The 7,864-nt window shown below is 44.8% G+C and overlaps 1 protein-coding gene across 4 annotated transcripts in view; it reads right to left on the bottom strand.

The window, feature by feature from the left end:
• Positions 1–834: 834 nt before the first annotated feature.
• The window catches only part of LOC134917549 (uncharacterized), a 28,887-nt gene continuing 21,857 nt past the window's right edge, over positions 835–7,864 (bottom strand). For all 4 annotated transcript variants that reach the window (XR_010177417.1, XR_010177416.1, XR_010177419.1 and 1 more), the window contains one exon: positions 835–1,431. The gene's annotated coding sequence lies outside the window, so the exon portion shown is untranslated. The remainder of the gene's footprint in view (positions 1,432–7,864) is intronic.

The raw sequence follows: 7,864 nt of genomic DNA, 5'->3' as shown, positions 1-7,864 counted from the left end.
GAGATCACCTCTGAATAAGGGCCAGTGTTACACTAAGATAGACAAATACTACCATCTACTATGTACAGTTTATATGGTATCACCATTCTTATTTAAGCAAAGACCTATAAATGGATTGCACTGTCACTGGTGTCAGAAGGTGGGTGAGGCCGGCACCTGGGTGTCACCCGCCGAGGTGTGACACCAAAGTGACGGCTCCTGCTTAGTGACAGGAGCCAGATGCTGCACTGTAACATTAAAGTGCAGCAACCCAGCTCCTGTCACTGAGCAGGAGCCGGCACTGCAGCAAGAGCACTCCCCGGGACAGCCCACTCCTCCCGGACCCCAGGTGTGATGAAAATTGGGGTCGGGATGGCTAGCTACACCCCCATCCTGTGAAGCCACGCCCCTTTTATACTCGCCGCACCGGGTCTCAATGGGCAGAGAGATGCCTATGTTCACTGTGAAGACATTCATTAGATATTCATCACCAGCAGGTGAAGAGCTGTGCTAGTCTCTTACTAGAAGATACTTGGATGAAAAATTCAACCTATCACTGTGCTAGTAATTAAGGTTCACAATCTTGGTAAACTGTTACACTAAAAGAAAAAAGCTCCTCGACCCTAATAAAAAAAATGTTAATAAAAAATATAATAGAAATAAAATACAAATATACAGTCTCTATAAAATTGTTGAAACACAATCAACTAATATATGCTAAACAAACAGAAATCAATGGGAGACGACACATCAAAATACTAAAATATCAAATACTGATATAGCACAATAAGTCAAGACACAATAATGTGAATTATATATAAAGTTAAGAAAAAAATAAAAAGATTCCACATCAATTAGTTAATAGCCCTTATTATAAGTAAAACACACTGTGTATAAATACATCAAGTGCCTATTAAAGAGATCATACATTTAGAGTCCACCACAAATATAAAAGTGTAGACAGAGAAATGCTCCTCCGTGGAACTACAAGTACCAGAGTATGCTTACATTTCATCAGTTAGTGCAGAGCTAATATATGAGCCAGGCAATCCAGTTAAATGCTGCTTGTTTATGGCCGGATAGGGGGCAGGTACAGTATATATACCTGATGTTGAGTATCCACATACCAATAGCAATGTGGTCTCTCCCCTGGGCACAGTTCTGGTGTCTCTCTGAAGCAGCACTGGCGTCCATATTCAGCTCTATCACAATTATATGTGGACTCACAGATAAGCACTTCAAAGTAGCCAGGTAAGTATCCACCAGCGTAGGCAATCCCTGACCGGTTTGCTCCATTATAGAGGGCTTTATTAAAGAGTTCTGTGATAAACAAAGGTCTTTCTTATGTGCCAACCAATTGTTTAAATTCCTTTGAATGGAAAGTGGATCTGTGGCGCTTTAACAGGAATGTTATGTTGCCTCCACCTCTGTGTCTCTTCTTGGACAAATGTCCTGTAAAGAAAAAAAAAACACTTTGGAACCATATGTTGTTTAGCAAATAATTGACTAAGAAGTTATGGAACACATGAACTGTGAACAACAATATTTTTAACATTTATCAAGAAGTAAAGATCTGGCCCTTAAAACACTTAGTCAAGATACGTCTAATATGCCCCACCAATAAAGGTTCTACAGGACATTGAACCTTATTAACCTTATTTACATATAACTGAATGACACTAATGTTTATGAGACTTACAGAAAATCCTGTAGCCTTAAATTTGTATCACAGACTCTACCAGATTGACACTCCAACAACCCCATCTGATTGCCATTCTGTTACAGATGTCTGTGTACAGCAAACATACCTTAGGAGAAACAGTGAGCGATGGTGTGCGGACACTGAGCATTCTGGTCTAAATACCAGTTAGAACCAGATTACAGAGAGTAGCTTTGTAGGCAACAAATACAGTATGTCAAGGAAATCTTCCCTGTGCTTAATTGGGATTTAACTATGACAAAGAGCCATGTGACATGTTATTTTGCTTAGTGAGTCTGCAGTGAGATTGGCCATCAGTTCTGAGCATCATACAATAACAGCTCCCCCTTAGGATCATTTAAGATATGAAAGACATGGGGGTATATTCAATTGCAGTCGAAAACTGCCGTCTGTTGAAAAGACGGCAGTTTTAGACTTTTTATGGTCGAATCCTGATTCGACCTATTCAGAGCTTTTCGACAAGTCGAGGCATTCGACTTGTCGAAAAGCACGCGGATCGGCAGAATAGCTGCCGATCCACGTGTTGATGTCGAAAACGGGGCCAAATCTGACAGGTTTTGGCCCCCTTTTCGACTATCTCAATCCGACATCAAAATGATGTCGGAATGAGATGGACCCGGAGGAGGCGAGGGGGGGGGGGGGGGGAGCTGCAGGGAGACGGGGGGACAGCGGGCGGGCATACAAGAGATCAGCGCTACGATCAGCGCTGCAGCTGGATGTCACTCACCCGCCCGACCTCACGGCAGCTTCCACCCGGCTCCAGCACACTGCTGGAGCCGGGTGGAAGCTGCCGTGAGGTCGGGCGGGTGAGTGACAACCTACTGCAGTGCTACTCCGTAGCGCTGATCTCCTTTGGCTGCAGCCGGCTGTCCCCCCGCCACTCGCCCCCCTCGCCTCCTCCGGGTCACATCTAAAATTCGACTTGAAAAAGTCGAATTTTAGATGGTATTGAATAGGGTTTGTCGAATCCATTCCGACAAATACATGTCGGAATGGATCCGACTTTAATTGAATATACCCCATAGTTAAGGACTTTCACATATACATTGAGTATTGATTCTTGTTTGTTTGTTTATCATTCTTATGAACTACGTTTCTTTGTTAACATCGCTTATATGCACCATTACACTGTATTTTTATATTTTAATATAATACTGAGTTTCAAAGATTGCTTTTGAACAATGAGATGTTCTCCAAACATTTGTTATTAGACATCATTGGTCAGGAACATCAGGAGTTTGTTTCAACTATGTACTCCATCAACTCAATGCACAACTAAATTAAGTTCACTTTTGAGTTCAGTAACACAACTCTACATTAGTTAGATGCCAAAATTAGTTGGGTGTGAAACCATTTACATTCAAAATTGTATGTGAAAAGTACAGACAAGTATACAGTTTTACACGCCACTAGCTATCATCCAGTAGTGTTAAAGAAATGTCTCTTTCTCACAGTTACTCTGTATTAGAGCAATCATGAGTGATGAGGAGGAAGCAAGTAGTCCAATAGCTATTATGCCTGATTAGTTTAAAGCTAAACACTATCAACTGAATGACTGGGAATAGAGCCATTGATAAAATGTTTAATAAACACTGATCTTTGATCAACACAGAACCCAACATTAAAGCCTTGAAAGGTACCAGAATTATGCCATGCTACCGGAGTGGAAAAAAACCTTTAAAGATTGGCTTATTCATAATAACATCTCCGGTTTCCTGAAGTTTATGCCTTCTCATTTTTTAAATAAAAAGACAAGCTGTTACAGCCGCATTGGGTGCACGACATCTTAAATGTGGCAATTACATCATGCATCCACATTCAGGTCATAAAATCCCTATTAAACAAGTGCTCTAATGTACAAGTAGATTTATCATCAATGATAATAAATGCCCCAGTTGGCTTCTTTATATACTGTAGGAAAGACAACTTTCCAGTTTCGCAAATGTATTGTGCAGCATTGTGCAGCATCACTCCACTATATGTCTAGTACTCAACGGCAAAGAAATGGATCAACCAGTGACATGCCACTTCCAGGATAATAGACATTCCTTAGCTACTTTGGACTATAAGATTGTGGACCAAATAGATGCATCACCACAAGGAGGCAACAGAAATAAATGGTTATTACAACTTGTGGGTGAGTATTGTTGCATTTAAGATGCGTTTTATACATTACTGTATGGTCCATGAGGAAAATCGCATTATACCGAGATTGAAATGTTGGCTATGCAGTACACTTTTGGTCATAATTATTATTGTGGAGTAACATTCCTGTGAGTGCCGCCCGCTGGTACCTCTATACACTATTGTCTTTGGACACATGGGAGGGCACCTAGGCAAGTTATTTATTTAAGGAAGGTGGAGTGCTGGACTGCAGTACGTATATGTGTGTATGTATGTGTGTATTTTAACTCTGTCTGCATTATAACTTGAAAAACAATAGTAAGGCATCATGTTTAAAGTTATAATGCTGACACAGTTAAAATGCTTTAAATAACATTACAACTGTGTTGGCATTGTCCTGCTGTCAACATACTGCTGTCAACATTTTGACTGTCAACAGCTTTAAAGTTGACTTACCTGTCAAAAATTTCCTGATGAAAAAAATTCTGCTTTACTTAAGAGTAGACAGAAGAGAAAATGGCAATCCACTATGGGAAGGCAAATTATTATATGACCCTCCAACATTACATAATAGTAGAGATGTGCACTTGAAATTTTTCGGGTTTTGTGTTTTGGTTTTGGGTTCGGTTCCGCGGCCGTGTTTTGGGTTCGACCGCGTTTTGGCAAAAAACCTCACCGAATTTTTTTTGTCGGATTCGGGTGTGTTTTGGATTCGGGTGTTTTTTTCAAAAAACCCTAAAAAACAGCTTAAATCATAGAATTTGGGGGTCATTTTGATCCCAAAGTATTATTAACCTCAAAAACCATAATTTCCACTCATTTTCAGTCTATTCTGAATACCTCACACCTCACAATATTATTTTTAGTCCTAAAATTTGCACCGAGGTCGCTGGATGACTAAGCTAAGCGACCCTAGTGGCCGACACAAACACATGGCCCATCTAGGAGTGGCACTGCAGTGTCACGCAGGATGGCCCTTCCAAAAAACCCTCCCCAAACAGCACATGACGCAAAGAAAAAAAGAGGCGCAATGAGGTAGCTGTGTGAGTAAGATAAGCGACCCTAGTGGCCGACACAAACACCTGGCCCATCTAGGAGTGGCACTGCAGTGTCACGCAGGATGGCCCTTCCAAAAAACCCTCCCCAAACAGCACATGACGCAAAGAAAAAAGAGGCGCAATGAGGTAGCTGTGTGAGTAAGATAAGCGACCCTAGTGGCCGACACAAACACCTGGCCCATCTAGGAGTGGCACTGCAGTGTCACGCAGGATGGCCCTTCCAAAAAACCCTCCCCAAACAGCACATGACGCAAAGAAAAAAGAGGCGCAATGAGGTAGCTGTGTGAGTAAGATAAGCGACCCTAGTGGCCGACACAAACACCTGGCCCATCTAGGAGTGGCACTGCAGTGTCACGCAGGATGTCCCTTCCAAAAAACCCTCCCCAAACAGCACATGACGCAAAGAAAAAAAGAGGCGCAATGAGGTAGCTGTGTGAGTAAGATAAGCGACCCTAGTGGCCGACACAAACACCTGGCCCATCTAGGAGTGGCACTGCAGTGTCACGCAGGATGGCCTTTCCAAAAAACCCTCCCCAAACAGCACATGACGCAAAGAAAAAAGAGGCGCAATGAGGTAGCTGTGTGAGTAAGATAAGCGACCCTAGTGGCCGACACAAACACCTGGCCCATCTAGGAGTGGCACTGCAGTGTCACGCAGGATGTCCCTTCCAAAAAACCCTCCACAAACAGCACATGACGCAAAGAAAAAAAGAGGCGCAATGAGGTAGCTGTGTGAGTAAGATAAGCGACCCTAGTGGCCGACACAAACACCGGGCCCATCTAGGAGTGGCACTGCAGTGTCACGCAGGATGTCCCTTCCAAAAAACCCTCCCCAAACAGCACATGACGCAAAGAAAAAAAGAGGCGCAATGAGGTAGCTGTGTGAGTAAGATAAGCGACCCTAGTGGCCGACACAAACACCGGGCCCATCTAGGAGTGGCACTGCAGTGTCACGCAGGATGTCCCTTCCAAAAAACCCTCCCCAAACAGCACATGACGCAAAGAAAAAAAGAGGCGCAATGAGGTAGCTGTGTGAGTAAGATAAGCGACCCTAGTGGCCGACACAAACACCGGGCCCATCTAGGAGTGGCACTGCAGTGTCACGCAGGATGTCCCTTCCAAAAAACCCTCCCCAAACAGCACATGACGCAAAGAAAAAAAGAGGCGCAATGAGGTAGCTGTGTGAGTAAGATAAGCGACCCTAGTGGCCGACACAAACACCGGGCCCATCTAGGAGTGGCACTGCAGTGTCACGCAGGATGTCCCTTCCAAAAAACCCTCCCCAAACAGCACATGACGCAAAGAAAAAAAGAGGCGCAATGAGGTAGCTGTGTGAGTAAGATAAGCGACCCTAGTGGCCGACACAAACACCGGGCCCATCTAGGAGTGGCACTGCAGTGTCACGCAGGATGTCCCTTCCAAAAAACCCTCCCCAAACAGCACATGACGCAAAGAAAAAAAGAGGCGCAATGAGGTAGCTGTGTGAGTAAGATAAGCGACCCTAGTGGCCGACACAAACACCGGGCCCATCTAGGAGTGGCACTGCAGTGTCACGCAGGATGTCCCTTCCAAAAAACCCTCCCCAAACAGCACATGACGCAAAGAAAAAAAGAGGCGCAATGAGGTAGCTGTGTGAGTAAGATAAGCGACCCTAGTGGCCGACACAAACACCGGGCCCATCTAGGAGTGGCACTGCAGTGTCACGCAGGATGGCCCTTCCAAAAAACCCTCCCCAAACAGCACATGACGCAAAGAAAAAAAGAGGCGCAATGAGGTAGCTGTGTGAGTAAGATAAGCGACCCTAGTGGCCGACACAAACACCGGGCCCATCTAGGAGTGGCACTGCAGTGTCACGCAGGATGGCCCTTCCAAAAAACCCTCCCCAAACAGCACATGACGCAAAGAAAAAAAGAGGCGCAATGAGGTAGCTGTGTGAGTAAGATAAGCGACCCTAGTGGCCGACACAAACACCGGGCCCATCTAGGAGTGGCACTGCAGTGTCACGCAGGATGGCCCTTCCAAAAAATACTCCCCAAACAGCACATGACGCAAAGAAAAATTAAAGAAAAAAGAGGTGCAAGATGGAATTGTCCTTGGGCCCTCCCACCCACCCTTATGTTGTATAAACAGGACATGCACACTTTAACCAACCCATCATTTCAGTGACAGGGTCTGCCACACGACTGTGACTGAAATGACGGGTTGGTTTGGACCCCCACCAAAAAAGAAGCAATTAATCTCTCCTTGCACAAACTGGCTCTACAGAGGCAAGATGTCCACCTCATCATCATCCTCCGATATATCACCGTGTACATCCCCCTCCTCACAGATTATCAATTCGTCCCCACTGGAATCCACCATCTCAGCTCCCTGTGTACTTTGTGGAGGCAATTGCTGCTGGTCAATGTCTCCACGGAGGAATTGATTATAATTCATTTTAATGAACATCATCTTCTCCACATTTTCTGGATGTAACCTCGTACGCCGATTGCTGACAAGGTGAGCGGCGGCACTAAACACTCTTTCGGAGTACACACTTGTGGGAGGGCAACTTAGGTAGAATAAAGCCAGTTTGTGCAAGGGCCTCCAAATTGCCTCTTTTTCCTGCCAGTATAAGTACGGACTGTGTGACGTGCCTACTTGGATGCGGTCACTCATATAATCCTCCACCATTCTTTCAATGGTGAGAGAATCATATGCAGTGACAGTAGACGACATGTCCGTAATCGTTGTCAGGTCCTTCAGTCCGGACCAGATGTCAGCATCAGCAGTCGCTCCAGACTGCCCTGCATCACCGCCAGCGGGTGGGCTCGGAATTCTGAGCCTTTTCCTCGCACCCCCAGTTGCGGGAGAATGTGAAGGAGGAGATGTTGACAGGTCGCGTTCCGCTTGACTTGACAATTTTCTCACCAGCAGGTCTTTGAACCCCAGCAGACTTGTGTCTGCCGGAAAGAGAGATCCAAGGTAGGCTTTAAATCTAGGA

This window comes from Pseudophryne corroboree, chromosome 1 (assembly GCF_028390025.1).
Source record: "Pseudophryne corroboree isolate aPseCor3 chromosome 1, aPseCor3.hap2, whole genome shotgun sequence".
Taxonomy (NCBI): domain Eukaryota; kingdom Metazoa; phylum Chordata; class Amphibia; order Anura; family Myobatrachidae; genus Pseudophryne; species Pseudophryne corroboree.
Note: the sequence above shows the minus strand (reverse complement) of the source record. Positions and strands in the feature narration are given on the sequence as shown.